We start from the raw sequence: 14,914 nt of genomic DNA, 5'->3' as shown, positions 1-14,914 counted from the left end.
AGAAGATAGGGGGAGAGATATTGTGAGGACAGGATCTATGTAGGGAACTTGATTTCAGTGCCCTTTCTTAGTTGATGTAGGAAGACAAAGTGTTGCCACAACAAACTGGGACTTTACTCACCTCTGAAGGAGTTTAAGGAGAAATCTGGCTGCCTATCCTCTGAATAAAAAGATTAAGTTGTCAATAGTAACTACACAAGTGTTTACACATTCTGTAACCAAATGAAATAAAACTAAAACCTTTAAGTGTTCTAAAATTGCTTGGATTTTTTTCTTTGTACCAGAGTTCTTTCCCACATTTGGTTCTATCTGGCTACACCTTTTCTGAGACAGATTTGTGTGTGCTTTTTTGTAGTCCATGTTATTTTCAATACTTTTTTTTGCCAGAAACAATTCAAATGGATACATTCTTCAGTCTTCTTCATTCAGTGTTCAACTTTCACACATACATATGAAGTAGTTGAAAATACAACAACAACAAAAAAGAGAAAATACTATGGTTTGGGTTGATTGCTTTTCAACTTTTTGTAGAGGTCTTAGGCACCAGGTTTAACTATGCAATGGATCATTGAACTTTCAACTGCTAGGAAGTTTTCTTTGATGGGCACACACAATCCAGCCTAGGCATAACCACAGGCAAACTGCTTGCTCAGAATTTAAACCCGACTCAGGTTTTGTGGGACTGTTTCCAACTAAGCACTTGCTTTACATCGACTTCAAACAAAAGGCTGTTTCTTCTGGGCACTCACACAAAACCAAAATGTTTCATGCTGGTATGTTGCCCTCAAGGCTTGGCATACCTGTTTGGGGTCTGATCGCTCCCTTTCCTGTGGAGAAAAAAACAATACTTCCCCAAAGTTTCCCCACTGCATGTCCTCTTTTTTGCCTTTTCCCCTCTTTAGTTGCTTGCTGTTTGCATCCCTGGGTTGGAAAGGGGGAACTGATTACAAGGATCTACATGTGACCTCCTACCTGGGGGACAGACAACAGAGAAGGGTGTGAAGGGAGATGCTGGATAGGGCAAGATATGACAAAATAATCTATAAATTATCAAGGGCTCATGAGGAAGGGGAGAGCGGGGAGGGAGGGGGAAATAAAAGAGGACCTGATGCAAAGGACTTAAGTGGAGAGCCAATGCTTTGAAAATGATTAGGGTAAAGAATGTACAGATGTGCTTTATACAATTGATTGTTTGTATATGTATGGATTGTGATAAGAGTTGTATGAGCCCCTAATAAAATGTTTTTTAAAAAATATTATCCGCTGCCCCTTTGTCTGTTACATTCTTATGGACAGCATCCTGCAACCTGGATATAAAATCTATGTAAGGCTCATCATTCCTTTGCTTTTCTGTCGCATAACTAGGCCGTCTCCTACCTGATGGTATTAATCTCTCCCAGGCCTTAAGATAGACTTCTCGAACTTGAGCAAAAGTCTGCTCATCAAAGTTTAATTGTGCCTCAATTGTGATATAATTCCCATCTCCTAGCAGCTGATGAACCCCTATATCTATGCCCTCTTCTGCATTTTTGCGTGCTCGTGCAGGGCTGCCTCGTTCCATAGCATTTGATATTGCAAAGATTCTGAAGAGTAAAGGCACACTTTCGTCAAAGCTTTCCAGTCTGCCGGGATCCAGTTTTCCATATCTGCCATATTCTTGACCTTACCAATTACAAATGGTGAATCTGGACCATAACTAGATACAGCTTGCTTGAGATCTTTCAGTAGCTTAAAGGGAAAGGTAGTATATCGCCTTTCTTGACTCCCTTCGGGGTGCTGCTCGTCAGGCTCCCTGTCTATAATTCTAACAGGATAAGCTATTCTGAATTCTAAATCTGCTTCTTGAGCTATACTCTTCTCCACACGGGAGAGCAAAGGTGCTTTGCCTCTCACTTTCCCAGCCTCACTTGCTAGGTTAAATCTCTCTTTTTGCATTCCTTTGGATCTAATCTCTTCTCCTCCAGCACTGGCTTGCTTGATAGTATTGCGATTCCCTGTGCTATACTCTGGTAGGGCAGATGCTTCTATTCTGCTATCTCCTGATTCAAATTTCATTTTCCTAGCTACACCTAAATTCTTCTCATCTGCCTGAAACTCATTCTGTCTGCTTCTCACCTGATTTAAGTGTGTGTCGCTTAGAGGTTTCTCACTACTCTGCTGGTCTTCATCTTTCATTCTCTCTCCTTGCCTTGACTCCAACACTGCTTTCATCTGCACCCACAGCTCCCAGGTCTCCATGGGTATGCTCTGTCCTTCTCTGTGAGCATTTCTTAAGTTAATGGCTACCTTTTCCCAGATCTCCATATCAAAGGTTCCTGACTCCAGAAAAGAAGGATTAAATTTCTTTACCAACTGAATAAACTCTTTCATTCTCTTATTTGTTACCCCTACATTTTGTTTCTTCAAAAGGTGGCAAAGAACGATACCATACTCTGTATCCTTGCTCTTTGCCTGACCCATATCTCACTTGGACTAAAAAACACTTAAAATATAAACTAAAAAAAAGTCCCGATTCCCCCTCACTGTCCGATGAGGCCGTCCAATTGTTACACGGGTTATAACTCAAAGAGTTCTTTTCCCCCAGGGCCCCACGTAATGGGCGCCATCTGTCAGGGGAAGCCAGCCCCTAACACATCATTACGGGTCTGGTAGGCGCAATTGTACAGCGATAATAAGTAAAGTTCATAGTAAAGTTATAGAGAGCATGAGAGATAGAAGTGAAGTATTGAAATAAATGGGAGTCAGTCACAATTCATGGTAGCATGCTAACCTCAGCCCCACTAGATGGTCCATGTGGAGGGAGAGAGATTTAATGCTAGCCCAGGCCTTTTATATTCTCTGGGGATATGCAAGGCTCCTAATTACAAGTGAGGACATAAGTCACTGGAAGGGGCTGTCCTATAGGTAATACAGTAATGAGAGGGGGTGTGGGGTCCTGGTTTACAACTGCTGCACTAGCACCATGACAGGCCGTATAAAACCAAAGTCTGGGGCAGGTTTAAGCTCTAATTTCTGATTCCTGGACACTGAGGTAATTCTGTCAGAGAAGGCATCACCTGTCCCAGACTGACCAGTAGGGAGCAGCGACCACCATCCCCCAAGTGACCAGTCAAGAGAATGCGAGTGTAACTACTACTCGCCAAGCACCACTGGACAACGCTGATGCCAGAAGTTTTCTCTAATAAGTTTAAAGAACAGCAACACTGGATTGCCCCCCGTCCCTGGCCCCATAAAAGCCCAGGGAACAAAGAACTCAGGGCTGATTCCCTTCTGGACGCAAGGTCCCGCTGCGCAGGGCAGTGGAGGGAAGAAAGCCCTAGCTGGAGCTAGTCCAAAATTAAAACTCCTTTTGTTGTGTTTGCATCTCAACTGGTCGTAATTCTTCCGTGCGCCCAAGGTGAGCTCCCGTTCCAGTCCCCAATCCAACGGGGTGGTCTAAGGGCATACGCGCAATAGGAAGGGGAGGGATTGGGGTTATACATGTGACAAGATGGGTTTGACCTATTCCCAAGGTCTCCATAGGAACCATTATCAGTAGGGTGTAAACCCCACCTACTGGAAGAGGCGTCCACTGTCTTTAACAGCAGGGAGTGGGGCCTACTGCAGTCTGGCAACTTGGAGGATTGCTGACCTCCCCCCACACTCAAGCTGTCTCTTTATTGCTGCATTTCTCTCACTTCCATTCAATAAGAGGATGCTTGCAAGCATTTTAGCCTACCCATGGTTCCCTTTAACAGTTCAGTCCCAGAGTGGAGCGTTCCTTCCATACCCCAATTTTTTCAGCCTCATGCACAAACTGTAAGGTCTCTCTCCGGGCTAGATTTCAGCCTTGGTCCTTGGCTCCGCGCGAGAAAGATTTCACGCCCAAGCCGGGCTCGTGATCCAAGTGAATTTAATGAGAGTTAAAAGAAGTTTCAGGTTTTACGCGGCACCCATTAGGATTCCTTTGACCATGCGGCCTGGCAGAGACTGCCCCAGGTCACGCAAGGATCTCTCTCCTCCTGTGAAGAAGACCAGACCACCCAAGCAAGACCCTCTCCCTCTTGGTTCCTGCCTTTTTTAGAGTTCCCTGGGGAAGCGTGGTGAACGACCCCAGGTCGATCCCATTGGCTGAAGTGCAGTCACCTGGCCCAGGTGGGCTGCTCCAGGTGTAACGCCCATCTCCACCCAGCTTTGTCCTTTGCTGGCTCTCCTGGGCATGTGTAAATGGACTTCCCAATTCCCTAGGCTAAGGTGCCTAACAAAACCACTAGTTTAAAATTCAAAAAGCCAGAGTTCCTGTTTTCTTCAATCTCAGGAAACTGAGAGTAAATTCATAAAGGTTGTACATGGCTTAAATCCAGGGTAGGGGGATATGCAGTTCCCTACAGATTGCAATCACCTGGTTCAGGTGGGCCACTCCAGGTTTAACGCCCATCCATGCTCACTGGTGGGAAAATCCAGCTTTGTCCTATGCTGGCTCTCCTGGGCATGTGTCAATGGACATCCCAATCCCTAGGGTAAGTTACCTAACATTTACATAGTTTCTGAAATACTTCCCTTAAATATTGCTTCTAATCAATTAAGGTGGCTTCGTAGACCATATTCAGCCGAAAAGAAATATCATGAAAATTACTATCATTTTCATATATAATAGCAATGTTTATAATTTAAATTTAAATCATAAAATTATTTAAATTATAGTCACTATAGTTTCTGACATAAATTTCTCAAAATTTTAGTAATTTAACATTTAAATTATAAAATTCAAAATATAAAATGATAAAACTAAATTATGAAATTATAATTATAAAATTAGTATATAAATTATAAAACACTACATAATACTTTATAATATAAATGAGTAATTTTGAATTATAAATATAAATTGTAAATATTTAAATTATAGCACTGCTATAGTTTTTAATATGAAATAGTAATTTTAAATGTAAATGTTAAATTAAGATTGTGATATATAATAATAATTTTATAATTTTAAATGTATAATAGTAATATATATTACTATTGATTATCCACACCTCACAGTCAAATGGGTCCTTAGGAATGATGTGTACAATTACACTGTTGTACATGAACTGGACAAGAACAACTCAGTTTCTGGTAAAAACAAAACAGTTTCTTGGAAAGGGATAGGAAGGAAAGAGGAGACCTGCGCAGGGACCAGCTCTCTGAGCAGAGAGGTGCCCCCGCCCTCCCCTCCCCGTTTCCTTACAGACTCAGACTTTTATGGGGTGGGGCAAACAATGGGGGCTTTGCAGCTGTGCAAAGAAGCAGGAACAGAAGCAGAACTTTGGGCTAGCTTTAACATTCTTGAAATTTTTCCGGAATCACCGGTGGGGGCCCTGCTTCCTGGAACCATATCATGGCTGTTAATCTCTGATCAATGATGGGCTGGGGAGGCTTGGGGAATTTTCATAGCTTGGTTACAAAATGGTCTATCACAATACAAATCAGGAGATAGAAAAGACAGGGTCCAGGGCTCTCCTCAACAGCACTGGGAGAAGAAAGAGTGAGTTCATTCAGCAATGAGGTTCTACAGTAGCTAGGGCAGCAAGCCTCCATAGACACACAATAGAATGGGGCAAAGTGTGAATCTTGGATATCTTGAGCTCTTTGGGGGAACATTTCATGATGAGTATCTGGCCTTTAAGAGATAAAAGGAATGGATTGTTCCTTGAGTGGGAAGACAGAACAAAAGAATCTGACTGCCTTCAGAGACAGGCATTCTTTAGCTTCATTGTGATAGCCAGGTGCCTGCCTGTAGGAGACAGTTTTATATCAGCATTTTAATAGTGGGCTTTGTGGAACCATCTTTCCGTGTGGAATATTTGTATTTGACTGACTTGATCTCTGTCTCTTGGTTCTGGGAAGGTCTTCCTCTGAAAGCTGGCCCTCCAAGCCCTGAGGTCAGGAATGTAGACATCAAGTCACATAGGCTTCCTTCCAGGGTCAGTTTCCCATACTTGCACTATCCAATTTTGTCTCTACAGATAAGCTATTGCTTGGGTGACCTGTGAAGGCATTATATTTGACTAAAAATTTCCAACAGCAACAAAAGACTATCTTGCACCTCTGAAAAAGGATAATATCCTGAATTGGAGACCACTGATCTTGTTTGGCAGAAATGGGAACTGGTGGGGGCGGGCAAGTGGATAACTCCTTCAAGCCCTGAGGCAGATGGATGACAGCTGCAGCGACAGCATTGTTACATCTTATATTGTTACTGTGTTACTGACTGCTCACCTTGCAAAACAGCCACACCGCAATGGAAAATTCCTCAGTTGCCTTTACCTCAAACCAGTACTATAAAGCCCTACCCCTCCCTCCCAGCAGTGCAACTTCTCTGGCCCCAACTAGGGACCAGGAACCTCTTCCCGGAGCTCTGACATAACCTTTTAAAACTATTTTCTGTCTTTGCCCTTTTTCTTTCTTTCCCCTGACAAATGACCTTACGAATCTAAGTCAAGATTTCTAGAACCCTGGAAGGTAATGAAGTTAGAGAATTATATCTGATCCAATAATTTGTCAAGCACATAAATTAGCCACTGAACAGAATACATATTGGTATAAGTTCTACCTGTGGGAATATTGTGGGCAGCATTTTAAGAGTATCCTCTGTTTATAAGCAACAATTTTTCCCAAATGGATTAATTTATGGGTCTAAAATATCATGCCCAGCAAATTGAAAGTTTATATGAGAAAATTTTAACATGTTCATTAAAATCCTGATTAGAGAACCTAGTGAGAGATCAAAAGACTTAAAGGAAGAAGAATGTGGAATCAAGATCGGAGGAAGGCTTATTATTAACAACCTGCAATATGCAAATGTCACATCATTTCCAGCTGTAACCCAGGACAAGCTGAAGCACTTGCTGGTGACGTCTTCAGTATGGCTTACAACTCAATGTGAAGAAGACCAGAATCCTTACAACTGGGCCAATCGGTAACATCATGGTAAATGGAGAAGAAGTTGGAGTTGTCAAGGATTTTGTCTTGTTTGACCACAACCAATGCTCATCCAAGTGTTAGGTAGCTAGAGACAGGGTTGTCCCTCCCCTGTCTGTACAGGCCCCTAGAGGAGGGTGCAAGGGAATCAGGTGAGCCATTAGCCACCCATGAAGACCCCGGAAACAGGCATGTTCAAATTCAGGCCCAAGCCTGGTTGGCAGTAAACCTGGGCAGCTCAAACAAGGCCCAGGCTCATGAACCCACCCAGGTGGGCTTAATTCAGCCAATGAGGTCAGCCAAGACCTTCACCACATCTCCCCAGCCAGAGGTTTGAAATACCCGCTCTCTTTTTACTCTGATCCTGGTCAGAGGCAGATGGAGGTAGGAGGTGTGCATGCTACCGGGCAGGGCCTATTGGGACCCACAGCCTCTCTCTTCTTACTTATTTTGTTGTACATGAACCGGACAAGAACAACTCAGTCTCTGGTAAGAAGCAAAACAGTTTATTAAAGAGGGACAGAAAAGAGAAAAAGAACCTGCGCACGGACCAGCCCCCTGAGGAAAGGGAGAGTGATTGGCCCCGATCGCTCACGGACTTGGGTTTTTATAGGGTAGGGTAAACAATGGGGGCTTTTCAGCTGTGCAAGCAAGCAAGAACAGAAGCAGACCTTGCAGTTAGCCTTGACATTTTAAAACTTTTTTTTTTTTTTTTTTGGAGATAGATGTGTGGCCGTATCTTGCAACTGCTATTTTCTGGCCAATGTTTGCTTGACCTTAACCTCAGGGGAATTTCCATAGCTTGAAACAAAATGGAGACAGCTACAAGGTGGTTGCAGGCTAACTATCAGGCTAACTATCACAATTTCACCCTAGCACCTGTGTGTGCTGTACCATGCTCTCTCTGGCCTCAGTTCACCACGTGTGGGCACACTGTTCCACGAGGTTGCTCGTGTCCTCTTGTGAACTTCAGCACGATTTATGCACAGCTTGACTCGCTTTCCTGAAATAGCATGCACCCTTTCCAGAGTGTAAAACCTGAAACTTTTCCCGTCCTTCATAAAAACCCACCTGGATTACAAACGGACTTCAGTGTGAATTGTCTCTCCTGCGAAGTCAAAAATCGAGGTATCACCGACTCCAGAAACCTAACACAAGCAACAGTCAAGAGATCAAAAGATGAGTTGAATTTAAGTGAAGCTGATGGACAAGATGACTTACCATATATACTCGTGTATAAGCCGAGTTTTTCAGTACTTTTTTTTTTGTGCTGAAAAACTGGGGTTCAGTTTACACAGGTCAGTGGTACTCCAGCGAGGTGTAACATCTCACAGGTGATTGCTGTTCCTCTGCTGTTCATTCAAAGCCCCGCTGACACTGCAGGGCTTTGAATGTTTGTTGACTCACATCTAACCAATCAGAGCCGTCCTATGACGTGGACGGCTCCAATTTGCAGAAGCACCTGTAGTGATTCGCTTACGCCGGCAGCTAAACTGGTAAGGATGTGTCTGTGGCTGCGCTCCATCTCTCCCCTCTGGTCTCTGTGTTAATTCACATCCTGTATTTCCCACCCTAGGCTTATACTTGAGTCAATCAGTTTTTCTGGTTTCCCAGCTAATAATTAGGTACCTCGGCTTATACTCAGGTCGGTTTTTATTCGAGTATATATGGTAATTGAAAAGGAAGGGTGTTATCTTGAGATCTAAGGTGAGCCTGACCCAAGCCATGGTATTTTCTGTTGCTTCATATGCATGTGAAAGTTGGACATTGAATAAAGAAGACTCAAGAAGAATGGATGCATTTGAAATGTGGTGGCAGAGAAGAATATGGAAAGTACCATGGATTGATAAAAGGACCGGAAGAACTAAGACCAGAGTCCTCCTTAGAGGCGAGGATGGCAAAACTCTGTCTTACATACTTTGGACGTATTGTCAGGAGACATTACCATACTTGGTAAAGTAGAAGGGCACTGAAAAATGCAAAAGCTCTCAAGATGGATTGACACCACAGCTGCATCAATGGACTCAAGCTTAGGAACGAATGTGAGGATAGCATGGGACCAGGCAGCTTCTTTTATTGTGCGTGGGATAACTCCTGATCCAAACTAACGCAATGGCATGGAAGGGACAACCCTTGTCCCTATCCTGGCTACCTAACAGGCTGATCTATATATAATGCTTTCCTCAACTTTATTTCCACTGGCCAAATGTACTTAACATGATAATTAGCATTTACTTGACCAGTGTTATAAACTAGCCACGATGTAGGATTTTTGGTCTACTTCATTTTAAGACTATGATATTGTTGTTATCTTAGTAAAACATTTGATCACATATATAATTTATGATTCACTATCCTTTTGCCTTAACAATAAATCTACTAAATTTGAACTAAAGAGTTAAAACATTTGTAAACAAGCGGCCAACTAGCTTAGAAGCAACAAAGCCCACATGGAAGAAGCACACCAGGCTGTGCGATCACAAGGTGTTGAAGGGATCAGGTATCATCAGAACAAAAAATCTTACCATAGTGAATGAGGCAGGGAGTGCGGAGTGGAGACCCAAAGCCCATTTGTAGGCCACTGGACATCCCCTTGCAGAGGGGTGTCGGGGAGGAGACGAGCCAGACAGGATACGATGCAGCAATGATGAAAAATACAACTTTCCTCTAGTTCCTAGATGCCCCCCCCGCCACTATCACGATCCCAATTCTACCTTGCAAGTCTGGCTAGACCAGAGGATGCACACTAGTACAGATAGGAACCAGAAACACAAGGAATCCAGGGCGGATGACTCCTTCAGGACCAGTTGTGTGAGTGGTGATACTGGGAGGGTAAAGAGAGGGTGGGTTTGAAAGGGGGAAAGGATGATAAGTATCTACATGTGTAGGGAACTGCGTGTCCCCCACCCTGGATTTAAGCCATGTACGACCTTTATGAATTTACTCTGTTTCCTGCTATACAAACTGTCCTGAGATTTTACTGCCCTTTGTTCCTTTCCCGCCAGAGGGTGGCTGCCTTGACCCTTGCTAGGATTGGTGCTCTTTCACTAGCAGCTGCTATGTTCATTGGTCAATATATGACTGGTGGCATCTCCCCCCAGGCGTAAGGTATGCTTCATTAGCATACTTACCTGTTTGATCAGTTGCCCACCATTTCTTCCTAATTTAGAGATGCACGACTATTGGCTACCTCAGCTGTACCTTATTTTACATGTGACGTAATGGTGCCAGCCCTTCACTGGCTATTTAAACCTCTGCTCTCAGCTTAATAAATGAGGCTTGATCAGATTCCTGTCTTGCCTCCATTTCTCGCGCCCTTGCCCATCTTCATTCCCAGTCCCTCTTTCAGGTATCCATGTTGTTGATGTCCCACGGGACGGGACATAAATGTGGCCTCTTCCCTGGGGGATGGACAACAGAAAAGTGGGTGAAGGAAGACATTGGACAGGGCAAGATATGTCAAAATAATTATTTATAAATTTTCAAGGGTTCATGGTGGGGGGCAGTGAGGGAGGGGAAAAATGAGAACCTGATGCCAGGGGCTTAAGTGGAGAGCAAATGTTTTGCGAATGATGAGGGCAATGAATGTACAAATGTGCTTTACACAATTGATGTCTATATGGATTGTGGTAAGAGTTGTATGAGCCCCTAATAAAACTATTAAAAAATACATTTAATTATTTCTAGTTCTCTATCCCAAGGGAAAGTTCACTTTCATTCAAACCTTCTACAAATTACAAACACCCTCACGGTAGCTTTTCCCATTTTTCACAACCTGTTATAGTCAGATAGTCTGCTTGAAGATAATACGACTTTCTTTCTCTCTTAAACAAAAGAAACCAAACTATGAAAACTTATTATCAGTCCTACTGTGTTTGTTTTAAATTTTTAGCCCATGTCAACACTGTCCATGAACTCTTGAGGTGATTTTCATCTGGTAGACTAGAATACACAACATTCTTTTATTATTATGACATTCTTTCATATGGATTTGCCATGTCACGATTCTATCTTTTATTAACTGCATATGGTATACTCATATTTTAAACTTAGGAAGGCTACATTAATTTGAAAACACATATAGTTAAAAGGCAAATCTTAATACTCTAAGTAAGTAGGTAGATTGACAAGGGACCCATTAGCAATCAAAGCAATTAAAATGATCTTCTGAAGTAAAATTGATCATAAAGTGTAAATATTAATTTTAGAAATCAGATAAAACAATCAAAGGAACATTCATGGTGCTTAAACAATCTCCTTGACTGTCTTGATGATGCTTTGGGTGGAATACTCTTAGATGATCCTCCAGGACAAATTAGCCAGACACCATGTCTGTTCTAGAGAATGTACAGCCATGAGAAAGGGACAAAAACTCCTTGAATGTTGGGAATATTCGAGGAACAAAACACATATGGCATGCAGTTAGGCTATATGCAAAATAGGAAGTAAGTTCTGGTTACATGACTCCCCATGAAGGGAGTCAGGAAAGACCTGAGAAATGCCAGAGCATTTGGAGTCTATGTGGTTTGGTAAATCTAATCTACCCTTCACCTGGAAATTAGACTATTCAAAGAATAACTTAGATTTATCAACTAGTAATCGACAGGGACAGAGCAGGTGCCTATGCCCTGCCTGCTAAGGGAATGAACAAAACAAGGAGAAAGGACTTTATGAGAATTGGCTTGGAACACACTGTAATCTTGACGCCAGGCCCGAGTGGGAAATCTGAGATCATTCTGAAAAGTTCTGAGACATACTAACCCAGAGCAGCAGGCCAGATAAAAGTGAAATCATTCATGGGAGCCAAGGGCAGACTAAGTAACTAATTAGAAAGTTGCTTGACCGTCTGCAGAGGGGCAACCCCCTCCCATTTGAAAGTCCCATACAAGAACCAGAAGGGTTCCCTGAGACAACTTCCTCAGATCAACTCCAGAGGAGGGACCTCCTTCCCTCCCAGAGGGAAGTGTTTCTCAACCATGTTTCAGATGGTTCTTCTCACCTTACAAGAAGGACCCACTGTATTCCTGTTGAAGTGACTCCAGTGACTGTATGCTTTAATACCACTGTGGCTTAACTCTTTACTGCTGTGTGTGTGAGCCTGGCTTAGCTTTGGACGCTAAAAACCACGCAGGTTTGGAGCTTGCTAGTCCTGGTGGATGGCAGCCGTGAAACTAAACTTCACAGTAATAAAAATATATATTTATATATATTTTCCCAGCAGCAATCAAACCAATGTTAATTGCTCAGCAAAACCAGTGAAATTACTGGTGTTACTATTCCCTGCAAATATCACACACACACACACACACACACACACACACACACACACACACACACACACACCCTACACCAGGACTTCCCAGGAAAGAACAAAAACTACATTCTGATTAAGTACTTTAATATCCAATAAACAGATTTCTGGCGTGTCATCATTTCATTGCTTTAGTACAAGTTACAGTTCTAAACTAAACCAATTTTTTTCTCCAAAATAAAAAGTCTTCCAAAAAATGTTTCTGATTTAATACTACACCCTGGTGGTCTAGCGGTTTTGGGACTGGTTGCTAACCTACAGGGATGCAGTGGGAAAAAATGCAAGCTAGTCAGTGGGAGAAAGACTTTCTAGTCCCATACAGAGTAGTCACCTGGGAAACCCACAGGGGCAGTTCTACCCTGTCCTATTGCAATAGTGGAGCGAGAGCAAATCACACCACTTTATTAAAAGTAAAGACTCTACAGATGTGCTTTATACAATTGATGTATGTATATGTATGGATTGTGATAAGAGTTGTATGAGTCCCTAATAAAATGTTTAAAAAAAAAAAAGTAAAGACAGCCTTTTATTATAGCTAGCTGGTCCAAGAGGGGAGGCTAGCACTAGGGGGAAAAATCATCAAGGGCGGTAGACAGGCTTTATCCAATAGGAGAGGGTACTCAAAAGAAACGGGAAAAGAACTGGCTAGACGGAGCTTTTGTAGTACTTTTCTGCTAGGCAATCACTGAGCAACTGGGTGATTTGAGTCAGTGCACCCAGTGGCGTCTGGGAGGGTTCTCTCTGGTCACAGTGAATTTTTTTGCAAAAGCAATTTTGCTCAAACCTTGTTTTTTGTGGTGGCCGATTTAAGAGAACAGCGTGCTGCTGTGAAATTTTGTTTCCTGTTTGGAAAAATGCCACAGAAACTGTTGTGATGTTGAACACAGCTTAAAGAACAGTTCTGTGGGAAAAACTCAAGTGTATGAGTGGGTTTCTCATTTCAAAAAGGGTGGTCTTGACTCCACAGAATCTGTATTTTTTTTTTAAAGGTGAAATGTTGATTGAAGATATAACTTGTTCTGGACGTCTGTCAACTTCTCGAATGGATGAAAATGTGGACTAGTAGTGTGTTTGGAGTTTGTGTTGTAACAGTGTGCAACAAAAAGGTCTGGTTTGGGGCAGAGGAGGGACTAGTTTTCCCACCACAATAATGAACCTGCTCATGCAGTCATCTCAGTGTGCCAGCTTTTGGCAAAAAACAGTATGCCTCTTTCCCCACACACCTTACTCACCTGCCCTAGCTCTGTAAGACTTATTTTCCTTCCTGTGAATGCAGAGGAACATGGCAGTGTTACGTAGCCAAGACAGGAACAGGGGTTGTCCCTCCTATGCCTACACAGCTCCCCTCCACCGGAGGTTTGGGGGGAAAATCGGGCAAGTATGAGCCACCCATGAAGACTTTAACTGGGCATGCTCCCATTCAACACTGCCCTCCTCAGCCAGGTGGGCGTATTGGGGTTGACCAATACCTTCCAGCACGCCTCTCCAGCCAGAGGAGCAGGGAGGCAGTCTCTTTGACCCCACATCCTTGTCTGTGGCAGGTTGGTGACTATTCTCTCCTCCCTATTTTACCCTGCTCCTGCGCCTGCTTGGCTTCAGGTCACCACGTGTGGGCGCACGGTCCTCCAAAATTGCCCTCGTTCAGGTGTAAGCCCCAGCGTGGGGGCTTCCTAGCGGTTTAGCAGACTTCCCTGAAATAGCGTGTACTTGAGACTGTAAAACCTGACACTTCTCCCGTCTTTATAAAAACTCACTTGGATTACCAACCAGGCTTCGGTGTGAATTCTTTCTCGTGGGAAGCCAAGACCGAGGTATTAGCCACCAGAGACATAACAAAAGTACAGTGGTTTGATGACATAGAATAGGTGAAGTAAAACGCAAGGTAGGTGCTGTCAGCTATCTAAGCGGATTAGTTTGAAAATGTTTCCAAGAATGGAATCCCAGTTTTGACTAATGTATTAAGTGTAATGGAGAGTACTTTGAAGGTAATAAGGATGTTTTGTAAAAAAAACCTTTAAATACATAGCTTTGAAAAAAATTTTTGGGTTTTACTTTTGAGTACCCTTTCTTTTTAAAAAATAATTTTATTGGGGGGTCATACAAATCTTACCATAATTCATATATACATCCATTGCCTCAAGCACATTTGTACATTTGTTGCCCCCATCATTTTCAAAACATTTGCTTTCTACTTGGGCTCTTGAAATCAACTTCTCATTTTTCCCCTCCTTCCCCTCTCCCCCCTCCCTCATGAACCCTTGATAATTTATAAATTATTATTTTATCATAAGAGTATCCTTTCTTAGATAAAAAAGGGGGTTAGTTTGGGAAGGAACATTTTTTGATGATCAGGAAGGTTGAGGTCATAGATGATCACAATTTTAACAAAGTGAAGTTCTTCAACACTGTACAGTCTGCATTGATTTTATGACAGTGAGCTTGGTATTTTGATTTTGCGTCTATTTAATACATATATTCTTAATCTTACCTGACAGAATTTTTAAAAAGATACTTTAGATTACTAGTTTAAAAAATCGAATTCATTGTTTGAATAGGTTTAAGTTCCAGAAAAAGGGTAGATTAAGTTTACCAAATCACATGGACAGTGTATGTATGTATTTATTTATTTGTGTGTATGTATTTTATAACAATCTTCTA

The 14,914-nt window shown here is 42.4% G+C and overlaps 1 pseudogene; it reads left to right on the top strand.

The window, feature by feature from the left end:
• The window catches only part of LOC142422289 (uncharacterized), a 63,090-nt pseudogene that overhangs the window by 47,351 nt on the left and 825 nt on the right, over positions 1-14,914 (top strand).

This window comes from Tenrec ecaudatus, chromosome 12 (genome assembly GCF_050624435.1).
Source record: "Tenrec ecaudatus isolate mTenEca1 chromosome 12, mTenEca1.hap1, whole genome shotgun sequence".
In the NCBI taxonomy this organism is placed as follows: domain Eukaryota; kingdom Metazoa; phylum Chordata; class Mammalia; order Afrosoricida; family Tenrecidae; genus Tenrec; species Tenrec ecaudatus.
The sequence above is the reverse complement of the archived record's forward strand: the minus strand, read 5'-3'. Positions and strand labels throughout refer to the sequence as shown.